Source organism: Anolis carolinensis, chromosome 2, assembly GCF_035594765.1.
Source record: "Anolis carolinensis isolate JA03-04 chromosome 2, rAnoCar3.1.pri, whole genome shotgun sequence".
Lineage (NCBI taxonomy): Eukaryota > Metazoa > Chordata > Lepidosauria > Squamata > Dactyloidae > Anolis > Anolis carolinensis.
In genome coordinates, this window is record NC_085842.1 from 167,952,625 (window position 1) to 167,964,675 (window position 12,051).

Here is a 12,051-nt window from a genome sequence, read left to right on the forward strand (position 1 = left end):
GGTTAGCTTCTGATATGATAAATACTCTGGAAAGCCTATTTTTCATTGTGACACAGTCACCATAAGCATTATGCCCTTTGTAAATGGGTTCCCTCCCTCCCTCCTTCATTCTTTTTTCCCCTTCCTTCTTTTCTTCTTTCACAAAATTGAGAAGCAGTGCCACCTTGCCTTGGAGGAAAGAAAACAAAACAGGGTTGGAGATGTAGTTCCAAATGTCCAGCTGGATAAACTAGGCTTCACCCACTGTGGGCTTGGGGAAAAAATGCAGTCCTGGAGACTTGGATTTTGGTTTCTGTGTTAAACCATCGGGAAAGTCCTTCTGTTTTGGCAAGCGATGCGCCTCGATAGTCCAGCTCTTTCTCTCTGGACTGTTAGCAGGCTGGCTCCACCTGAGGCTGCATGGCCAACCAATTTGACAGCCCTTCTTGCCACTGAATATTTATACTTTAAAAAGCTTGGGCTCATACACTCCAACATCCCCTGCATCCATGACCCTAAAGTGCTTTTCGGAGCCTTCACTCCCCAGCACAGACAGACAGAGAGAGAGAGAGAGAGAGAGAGAGAAAGAAAGAAAGAAAGAAAGAAAGAAAGAAAGAGTGGGAGAGGCGTTTGAATAGAAAAATAGAGACCCGGTCAAGATGTTTGCAGCAGATGGTTCTGATGAAGTAATTTGGGAGCTCAACAAACGTGAGTGGGGCGGCTCACCGGGCTGACAGCTTCTCTTTAGCCACTTGACAAGCGAAAGTAATAAAATGAGGATTAATTAGGCTGTTGTTTAAACACACAGGATCCTCCCAGCCAGCGGGGAAACTCATAAACTGGGATTGAGAACAAGACGTGGGTTAATCCTCCTAGCAAACTCTTGCCGAGCAAAAGGATGGAGGGGGATTTGACTGAGGAATGGCTCATCCTTTCCCTAATACCACCCTGCCTGGATTTGCACTTTGGCTTGAATAGGCTGGGGCTGTTTGGAGTGGGTGGGCTGGGCCGGATTCCTGCCCATGTTCCCCTTTCTTTCATGGATTTATTAGAGAGGAAGAGGGAGAGAAGCATATAGAGCAGGACAGGCACGCAGGTGAATAAATGAGGAGAAAGAGAGAGAGAATACAAAGAAGTATATATAATTAATGTAGTTTGACACCACTTTAACTGTCATGGCTCTGTGCTATGGAATCCTGGGATCTGTAGTTTGGAAAGGCACCAGCACTCTTTGGCAGAGAAGACTAATGATTTTGTCAACTCACAACTGTGATCATTCTGTAGCATTGCGCCATGGCAGCATTCATTCTGCACCCCAATAAAGCCAGTGTGCGGGTTGGATTAAGACCAATGCCGGATCTCAAATAAAGACCTTCTTGAACTACAACTCTTAGAATCCTCACTGGCATGAACATTGGCCATGGTGGCTGGAGGATTCTTGGCACTGTAGTCTAAATTCCTCTTTCCAAGAGAAATGAAGAACAATTGGCCCTCAATAGCTACGGATTCAACTACCCACAGCTTGATTTTGCCATTTTTCATATCAAACATTTTTTACTATACCACTTGAGTCTTGAGTATTCACAGATTTGGGTGTTCATGGGGAGATGCTGGAACCACACCCCAGTGGCTACCAAGAGCCCAGTGTACAAAGTGTTCAATATTTGCATCTTAGGTATCGATCTCTCAATTAGTTTTTAAAATGTGATATTTGGCACAACAGTGATTTTTATTGTTTGAGTGGGTTCAATGAAGCTGAACTGTTACAATACTATAAAATATTGACTGCTGCTTCTTGAGAACAGATTGTCACTTTGTGATAGCTTATGAGGTGCTTGGAACATGACTTGCTAAATGTCGCATGTCATCAAACACTATTTGCTACTACATGTCAAATCTGATGTTGTCAAATACTATAATATGCTGCATGTCACCTTTCCTGTGCTGTTAAATATACTACTGCATGATAGCTTTTAGGTGCTATTAGGTGTTGACCGTACCCTCTGAATCCTTGGGTATTAGAATACTGATTATGTTACGTTTAAAAAAAAAAAGAATACTGGTGTTGACTATTAAATATTTGTTAAATATTTACCAACAGCATTTAAAGAGTGGAGATGAAGTAGGTAAATGGAGTTGCACATTCATTTCAGTTCTGAAAGAAAATATATAAGGGGTGAATGGATAGACTTCAAGGCCAACTGATTCACTGAGGCACTAACTTGAAAATGAATTTAATTGTTTACTTATTTGATTTATATTTCACCTTTTTCCTCATTCCTGGATGGATAACAAGCTTAATAAGAGGTAGAAATGAAAATATACCAAAAATATAATGTTAAAATGCAGTAGAACAAGCTAGAATATTAGAAGTTAAAAAGCACTCTAAAGAATGTGCACATGTGTGTGTATTTGTATTTGTGGTTATAGTTATGTGCATATATGTGGTTATGCATGTGTATATGTATGTGTATACACACACACACACACACACACGGCACACCACCCATTAAAAATCTTTTTTAGCAGTATTGGTTGCCAAAAACACTGGGATAAAAGGCGTTTTCTTGCTGGTGGAATGACAAGAAGGAAATAAGCAGAAATACCTTCCCTTGGAAGCAAATCTTAAAGTCTGGAACTGGGAGCAGCACTCTAGAAGGACCCTTTAATTACCTATAATCATTTTCTGTAGTAAAGGAATGCTACCAACTTCTGGAATCAACACCAGATTTGTTTTTTTTTAATTTCTGTGTCCAAGGTTTCTCCTTCAGTGTCTTCCTGAGCACTTCATAAAACCTCTCTGCAAAATAAAGAGTCAAGGATATTGCAACCAGTAAGGAAGTTAGATGTATAAAAGAGTGAAATCTAGAGGGATGATTGGCAGTGAATAATTTCAAAGTGTGGATTGTAGGATAAAGTGTGGATTGTAGGATAAATTTACATCTACTGACTGCTACTGAAATGTTAAGCTGTCACTGTTAAGGAGTTTTTGAGATCAGAAGTTCATGCACAGGTTTCTTCCTTTTTGGTCTACAATCAATTGCTACAATTGCTTATGTCTGCTTCTTTTACCAGTCGCTTTCAGTAGCTGAATGTGCTTTATTTTGTTCAGAAGCCAAATCAACGAGTGCCAGGTTGCCAATCCTACTGCCCTTACTAAGCCTCCAAGGGAGCTGATGTGTGGTTATGTTTCTACCAGCTTGAAAGAAGGCCCAGTTACTCCAATATGTAAACTATTTTTTAAAATCTGCTTATTACATGATCTTTGCTGTATGCTTTGCTCTCCAGCCATAGTCATCTTAGCCTCTACAAGCTTGGTGGGAGAAAAATGGGAAGCTTTATGCAATCCCTTTCCTGAGTAGGAGGAGACAGGGCAATCTTTTGAAATGAAGGCTTACTGTGAAGATGAGCAATTTATGGGCTTGGAGGGAAATAGTGGATATTCGTGTAATAATCACAGTTAGAAACATAGCATGCCTGAAGTCCAGCCACTTAAGAATATAAGGCAGACTATTTCAGGGTATATCTAGAATGTAGAATGAATGCAGTTTGACAACACTTAACAGGCATGGGTTAATGCTATGAAATTCTGGGAGTTGTAGTTTGGTGAGACAACTGCACCCTTTTGATTGAGAAGGCCAAAGACCTTGTAAAACTACAACTCTCGGGATTCCATAGCATTGAGCCACAGCAGTTTAAGTGATATCAAACTGCAGTAATCCTACAGTTTAGAGGAAATGAAGATGCCCTTTCCAAAATATGTTTCCATCTCACTCCCTGCAGGTTGTTATTTTATACAGCAGTGTATAAAGGCAGCGTTCCCCAGCAAGGAATGCTGGGAGGTGCAGTCTAATGACACCAGGAAGGCCCTGTGGTTCCTCCTTCCTTTGCAGATTCAGGGCTGGCCCTACAATTAGGCAAGGCAGGCAACCACTGCTGGGCCAAACACAGGAAAAAAATGATGCAAAAGATGAGGCCATTTTAGTCTAAAATGCAAGGTAGATGACATTCCCCTCTGATGTTTTCTTCTATCAGTAAATCCCTGCAAGTAAATAAATCGAGCACAGTAGCAACCAGTTGGGGAGTAGTGCAGCCAGTTGTGCAGGATTTCCATCACCAGGGAATTGCATCCAGGGTCAAAATCATGAGCAGATGCCCCATGTATCCCATTTTGAAAGCCATTGGTTTTTGCACAGAGCTCCCTCACAAGCCCTCCTGGAAAAAAAAAATCTGTGTGTAAGGAAGGGTGAGAAACAGCATTTCTAGAAGCTTTCCAGGGCAATAATTCTCCCTTACAAACTTCCTATGACATTCTTTGCATTTTTTTCCTTAGAAAAATGGATGTGCATTTCTGGATATGTCTCCATGTTTATTTTGTAAGCGGCAGCCCATGGCAGGTTCTGGGGATAGAAAATTTCCCATCTCTACTTTACATGGGGAGGTTTTTAAAAACAGATTCCTCTAGCATCTGCAATACAGAGTGGTATACATTCCTACCCTGCCTTTCTTGTCTAGGCTTAGGAAGTGATAATAGTAGTATAAGGATAAACCTAGAGCTGCTTCAGTCATGTAAAGCAGTGTTTTTTTTAAATACCCTATGCTTGCCCCCAACAATGATACAGTTATCTTACATGCATTACCATGTAGTGTGTATTTAATGTCCTAGTTGTCAACTTATAGTCCAGAACCCTTTGATTGCAGCTGCCATCAGCTCCAGATAGCAACACCAGTTATGGGAGCTGCAGCCCATAGCCTGGCTTTTACTGGGCCCTTGCTTTATGGGAAAGACCCTTTACCCAGATTCCCCTGTAGCCATGGCCTCATTTTTTAAAAAATATGGTTATTTTTGCACCCACTCTCTCCCTGTTAGTTATTCTGGCTATGCTATCTGGAGGATTGTGGGAGTTGTAGTCCCCAAAAGTATCATTCCAAAACTCAGTCTGTTTTACAAGCCCAGCGGGGCTGCTGATGCCCTGCTTAAAAGGTGGGTAGGTTTGTCAGGACCGTTTTCCAGCCCTGGTTCCAGTTGGTCTAAGCCTTTGGTGCAGATGATGACTAACTGGGAGTTTTGCATCTTTGACTTTTCACCTACAGTGGAAGGGTTTGTCATTTTTTCTCAACTGTATTTACAGTATGGCTCCTGTGTCCACAGATGATATATTCCTGAACTTTGTGTGGATAATGATATGTAACACTGTACATAATAAAGAATCCTATTGAAATGAAGGGCTTCCAGTATAATAATGCCATAGAATGTCTCTGGATGACCTATTTTGTTAGATAGGGTATATGAAATTGTGCACACTGGGCCCATGTGTATATGGGGGTAGTACTTCCTGCCTGTTCACAATATAGCTGGTAGTATCTAGTTATGAATTTTGGGAAGATTTTTTGTTATTTTTCCTTAGATCAGTGTGGCTATTTTTGTCATTCTTTCCGGTCGTATTGTTGTTTTATCTTTTATGAAGTTATATCAGGTCTCTGTAGATGTTTACACAGAACTGCGAACCTATTGCTTATTGAGATGCGGTCGTTAGCTTCGCAGGTCTAAAAAAAAATCATGGCATTTACCAGAAAATCTCCCCTGAATTTACATCTTATGGGAGTGATAGTGGTGAGAGGGTGACCTGTGTCTATCGGTTCTTCTCCTCACTTCGTAACTCAATAATGCCTCCCCCCTTAAGCCCCGAAAACAAATCTACTCCTCTTGGCACTAATTGAAGAAAACAGGCAGCGAGTGCCTCATAAACATGGTGTCAGCTCGCATTACGCAAAATTAAAATTCTCAGCACCAGGAATTCCTAAAGAGGCTGCTTTTTTAATATCGTCCGAATCCGTTTAAGCCTTGGTAATATTGTTTAGGTTACCATGGGAACTGAAGGCAGCTCTCTTAGCCACCGGTGGATTGAAAACTGGTTTATTATTGGTGCCAGATTGACAGACGTGGTAACAGAGAGAGCCTGTACATTACCTGTAAGATGGGGCAGCCACTATTTTGGGTAGCACAGCAGAGGTTGCTTTCAAGCTAGAGCTCTGCCATGATGCCGAGGTATTATTTTCTGTGGAATTGGAATTAAGACAGAGGTTCCACACAAGTGCCAAGAATAGCAGTGGATTATCTCACAATCCTTCTTTTCATGGCTAGGATCCCTCTATAATGCTTACTTACAAGTAAGTCCCACTCAGCAAAGGGCCCCAGCAATGAAAAGCATCCTCCTAATGTGTAAAGCTCATTTTAGTGTTTTCTGATTGAAATAAGCATGAGACTAAATACCGGTAGCCTATTAATTTCCTGCTCTGATTTCGAAATGTCAGTTTCCAGAATTCCACTACTGATTTCTTATTGCAACCTGGAAGTTCATTCTTATAATATTTTGATAGCCATGGTATATGTGAGTACTAGTGTGTGTTGCTCAATGTTCCTTTTCTTTTCTGAATGCTGTGGCCACAGAAAAAATAATATGAATTATGTCCCAATAGTGATTTATACAAGCAATTGCTGCAATGTGAGTGTCAGTACTGAGAAATTGAGGCAGTGTGTGGGAAAGGGAGAATGGATGCAAAGGAAATACCCAAGCACAGCCATGTAACACAAAACTACACATTTATGTAAATCTCCAGTTATTAACATGGACTTTTCCACAATTACACCACACAGGGGCAATAGAGGTGCAACACCTATATACAAATGCAGTCATATCCATGAAAACAAGTTTAATAAAGTTTAATAAAAATGAATGTATGGAATGACACAAACTCACTTGAGCAGATTTTGATTTGGCGAATATGGCTAGTATCATGAGAAGACATGACTCATTAGAAAAGAATAATGCTTAGTAAGGTGGAAGAAGAGCCGATGTGGTGTAGTGATTTGAAGGTTGGACTACAACCCTGGAGACCAGAATTTGAATCTTTGCTCAGCAATAAAAACCCACTGGGTGACCTTGGACAAATCACACTCTTTTAGCTTCGGAGTAAGGTAAAGGCCACATCTCCATGAAAAAAATCTTACCAAGAAATAGCGATGATAGGATTGCCTTAGTGGTGCCATAAGTCTGAAAGCACAAGACAACAACAAAAAGTGGAAAGCAGTATGAAAAGAGGAAGACTACATTATAGGTTGATAGATCCACTCAAGGAACCCATAGACCCGAGTTTGCAGAACCTGAATGGAGTTGTTGATGACAGGGTATCTTGAATGTCTCTCATTCATTGGGTCACTATAAGTCAAACTTGACTCCACAATGGCTAACAACAACAAAGTATCCAAAGTCAGCTAGGACACAAGGGTGCAGATAAGCAAATCTACACTTGGCATAAGATCAGTGTGAAGGCAATGGTTGATGGCAGCATCAGAAAAATTACCCTATGGATATGGGCACTGCAGACATCGTAAAGACAGTATCTTTTTAAGAAAGAAGGAGTAAGGGAAAAATCCTCATTTGCTGGATTTGTGAAAAACAAATAACAGCATCTTTTGAATTATCTCTTCCATCCTAAATATGTTTCCTCTGATAGAAGGGAATCTTATTTTGGTGGCCTTCAGCAAAGACTCTTAAGAACTGTAGACTTAAAAAATAATTTCCAGTAGAGAGTTTAGAAAACTACTTTTGGGGCTACAGCTCTAAGAAATCCTGACTCATCATGGGATTTCTATGAGTCCAGGGGAAAAAGTAGCTTCCTCATTCTGTACTCTTATTGTTTTGAATAAAAACTCGGCCCAAAGCAGCAAAGATTAAATGAAGAAACTCCACTCCTCAAGTGCCTCGAAGGAACAGCGGGAACTATTGTGAAGTCCTTTGGCCCAGTTGTTGTAACAGCATGGAGGGCCCTGACCTCAGCCTGGGAAGGGTAATTTAGAGAATATAAAATTGTACCAGTGGGATTAAAAGGTGTTAATGAAGCGGGACTTGAAGCCACCTCAAAGGCTACTTGGGTCCCTGCTTCACGAAGGCGCCTTATTTATTTAGGGTTTAGTCAAAATGAAGCAGTCCCTAGCTTAAGAGAGGGTCTGTTTACTCAGCACTGAGCTCCAAAATCCACCCTTCACTGCCTGAAATATTGAAGTGGGAAGGTTGAAAGCTGCTCTCCAGATTGTGGCTGGGGCCAGAGGGTGTAAGGGATGCTGGGAGATGGGAAATAAAGCAATATGCCTTTCTTTATTTCCAGGAGATTTCGCTGGAGTGCCTATTGACCATGATACTTTGATGATTAAAGTTTCAATTAATTCTGCCCCTTCTTTCAATCTCTCCCCCCCCTCTCTCTCTCTCACACACTCACACACTTGCACCATCCCTGCCTTTGTCCCCTTAGTTTCACAGTGAAGCAACATTGATAAAGCCAGTGTCTGTCTAAGCCATCCATGATTCAAATGTTACCAAAAGCTGGACTGAATAGTAGAAAATGTATGCTTGAAAACAGCTTGTGACATCCTCGAATAAAAACTACAAGGCCCAATTCTTGTAGATATTCTGACATGTCCCTGGTTGGGGGTCTCACAGCAAGAAATATTCAGTATAGGTTAGGTAGCTTGGAAATGCTTGGGATCAAAAATGTTTTGGATCTCAGATTTTGGAACACCACTCTTTGCATAAACATACATATTGAACTATCCTGGATTTGGGACCTGGGTTTAAAATGAAATTCATTTATGTTTCATATCTACCTTATACACATAGCCTGAAGGCAGTTTTATACACAATATTTTTAAAAAATTTGCTGGATGCAAAGCTTGTGGACATTGAACCATCAGAAAGCACAAGTGCTGCAGCAGGAAATCCACTTTTAAAATCAACTTATGTATCTTATGTTTGTAGTTTAGACATATTTAATTAGAGTAGAGATGTATGTTATGTAATTGTCGTTTACGTGCATCTGTGCTTATGTATCCATAAGTACTGTTGTTTTTTATTTGTGTTTTTTGTTGTTGAAATTTTAATTAAAAATATTTTTAAAAGAAAGCACAGGTGCCACTTCCTCAACCAACTATGTTTTGGATTTTGTAGTGTATTTTGGAATTCCACATAATGGAGGCTCAGCTGCATCTTTTTTCCTCGAGGCTCCTTTCCTGAATATGTAACAGCAGCCAAGCAGACAAGGATCTCCCAGGCTGAGCCACCATTTGATGGTGGAAAGTGCAACTGGCCATGTTTTGGCTGTAATGGGGGATGGAGATGGTTCTTTCTTCTCTAACTGTACAAATGAGCTGGAATACACCCAGCAGACTCCTATGTAAAATCAGGAGCTTAGGGGATGGAATTGTCCATGGGAGTCTCCGGCTGCTCTTGAACACTCAGGGGAGAATGACTTTAGCAATTACACTGAGACTTATGGTCCACCAGTACTTTATTCAATCTAAATACATGTGTGATCTTGTTTTGGCAATCAGGTGCTGTCTCAACAGCCCTTGATTCTGGAGGTAGAGATGTTTTGGCCAAGTGATCAGCCTCAAACATCTAATAGGGACTCAACTTTAACTATGCCTTTTTACGGTTTAGTTTTAGAGCATCTCAAGTTCTCACTAGACCTTGACCAGTGTTCCCAAATATTGGTCCTCAAGATATTTTGGACCATCACTTTATCACTGACCATGCTAGATGGGGTTTCTGAGAGCTGAAGCCCCAAACATAATCTCAAATAGCAAAGCTTGCTTTAGGATGCTGGTTAGAACCTGCAGGACCAGGGACAGCTCCCGAGGAGCATCACAGTGGTGCAATAAAAACACAGGAGGCCACCCACCACCTACTTGATTTAGTATTGTCAATTCTGCCTGGGAGATCATTCTCTGTGGCTCCAGGCAGGATTTCTCCAAGTCCTACTTTGAGATGATAACAAATAATAATCTTTATTCTTATACCCCGCCTCCACCTCCCCAAGGGGACTCGGTGTGGCTTACATGGGGCAAAAGCCCAGGCAAATACAATAACAAACATAAAACCCATCAAATAACAGAAACCATGCATTAAGCATTAACATAAAAATAAACTAGCAAAAACATTAGTAAAACATGAATTAAAACACAACAATAGGATCATAAAAACGAACTGGGCAAAAGTGCGCTGAGCTTTGTAAACATGAGGTAGTTGATAAAGTGCTACAAAACCATGGGAGATTTGGAGTAGGGTGGACCCAGTGGCTATATCAGAAAAATTAACAAAGCAAAAATGCAACTAATCAGAAAGTGGACACCGATACAAAATTTATCACACAGATAGGCAGTTCTTATCCAAAGGCCTGTGTGAAGATCCCTGGGTTTCCTAGCAGAATTCCATCCCAGTAATCCCTAGATCTTGCCCTGCTGATCCTCTGAAACCAGGCAAGATTGGTTGAATTGAATGAGTTCTGGTGCAACAAATGAAGTCCAATGCCAGACTGAGCTCTTATATCCCCCATCCAGGGTTTGATTTCCGTTCCTCAAGGGAAACTTGGAAGCGCTGCTCATGGGGTAGCTGTGGTCTTGGATTAAGTCCAGTGATTATTTACCAAGGACTTTTTAGAAAACTAATTAAGGGTGGGCAGGTGGGAGTAGGTGAGCCAATTAAAAAGAAACACCACTCACCTCAGACTCATGGTCTGCTTTTTTCATTGTCATCAAGCCACAAAAGCTCCTGTTGCAGCAACAGTCCTTGCCTTGCTGCTACTAATATTACAGCTACAAATGGGTACTGCAACAAAACAGTGCAAATTCAGGGATGCTCATTTGGGACATGGGAAACCTCAGCTATTGCTTCAATAGTTAATCAGCCTTCCATGCCCACTGAGCTCATACAGTCTAGTAGTTAGTAGTTATAAATATGTTTTTGGGGGAGGAGTTGATCCTGAGGATTTCTCCTTGCTTTTTTTTGTTGGTTTTTTTGCCACAAGCCTACTAATATCAGTCCTTCTTTTCCTTTGGTAAATCACTTAAATCACTCAGGAGTGGAGGAGCAATTCACAAAAAATAAACAAAATAAGAAATATAGACATATTATATTTTGCATCTCTGCAAAAAGAGTAAAAGATCAGGAAATCCTCCATCAAAATAATGACCAATGTCAGTCCTCGATAACTGGCTTCTCTAGACATTTACCTTGCCTTTTATAATCAGGATTTACAGAATCCAGCTAATTACTGAACACAAGAAAGAGGAATATGTCACCCTCCCAACAAGGGATTGCAATGCTCATCCTTCTCTAACATTGGATGGGACTGATGTGGTGACACATGGTGCCTTCCCAAACTATAATCAATTCCATCTTCATCAGTGAACAGTTAGATGCTCAACTTTACTGAAGGGAACTCTCACTTATAAATCCAGTTCTTGATTTCAGGACTACAAGTGTCTGTTCTATCATTCAGAAGTACATCAGCATCCCACTAAAATAAACCCAACTTGTTCTCGATTTATGCCTCTGTGTCTAAATCAAAATGGGGAACTTATGGCCCTTCAAGTCTAGCTGGACAGTACTGAAAGTCACACCTGCCTCCTTTAGCAATGCCAATAGTAAGGGAAATGAAATCGAATCTGTAAGGTCACAGATTTCCTGGTCCTGAACAAAGCTCTGCAAGTCAGAACATTAGTCCAGTATTAGGAATGTCTTCAATGTATGATTAAATAAAAAATCTCCCATTAGAACGATGCTGCTGATCAGAGCAGGAGCCAAGAGTAAGTTCTAAAATTAAGACTTCGGGGATGTCTAGAAATAATTCAGCCCAAGTGACATGACTGAGTGAGAACAGCACGAAACCAACCCAGATCTACAGCAGATACCCTTGAACACTAATGGGCCACAAGTCATAATCTGTACAAAAGCCTTTGAGAGAAGATACATGGTAGGTCTGGAACCCTACCATTTCCCTTAAACCAAACCTCTCTTGAACCACCCACCTGTCAGCTTTGTTGTTTGATCCCATGTTCTAATATTGGGAACAAGTAAGAAAGAACAAATAAACATGTCTCTTTCTTACTGGCTGCTCAAACTGGTATAGGATCATAGCATTGTAAAGAGTTCTATGGGTCACTGAATCCAATCCCTTACTCAGTGCAGGATATCCAGCTAAAGTATCCCCAGTGTGGAGCTGCCCAGCTTTGTT

The 12,051-nt window shown here is 40.8% G+C and overlaps 1 protein-coding gene across 5 annotated transcripts in view; it reads right to left on the minus strand.

The window, feature by feature from the left end:
- Nucleotides 1–12,051, minus strand: part of LOC100557305 (LIM homeobox transcription factor 1-alpha) — a 94,692-nt gene that overhangs the window by 9,724 nt on the left and 72,917 nt on the right. The gene's annotated exons all lie outside the window — the stretch shown is intronic.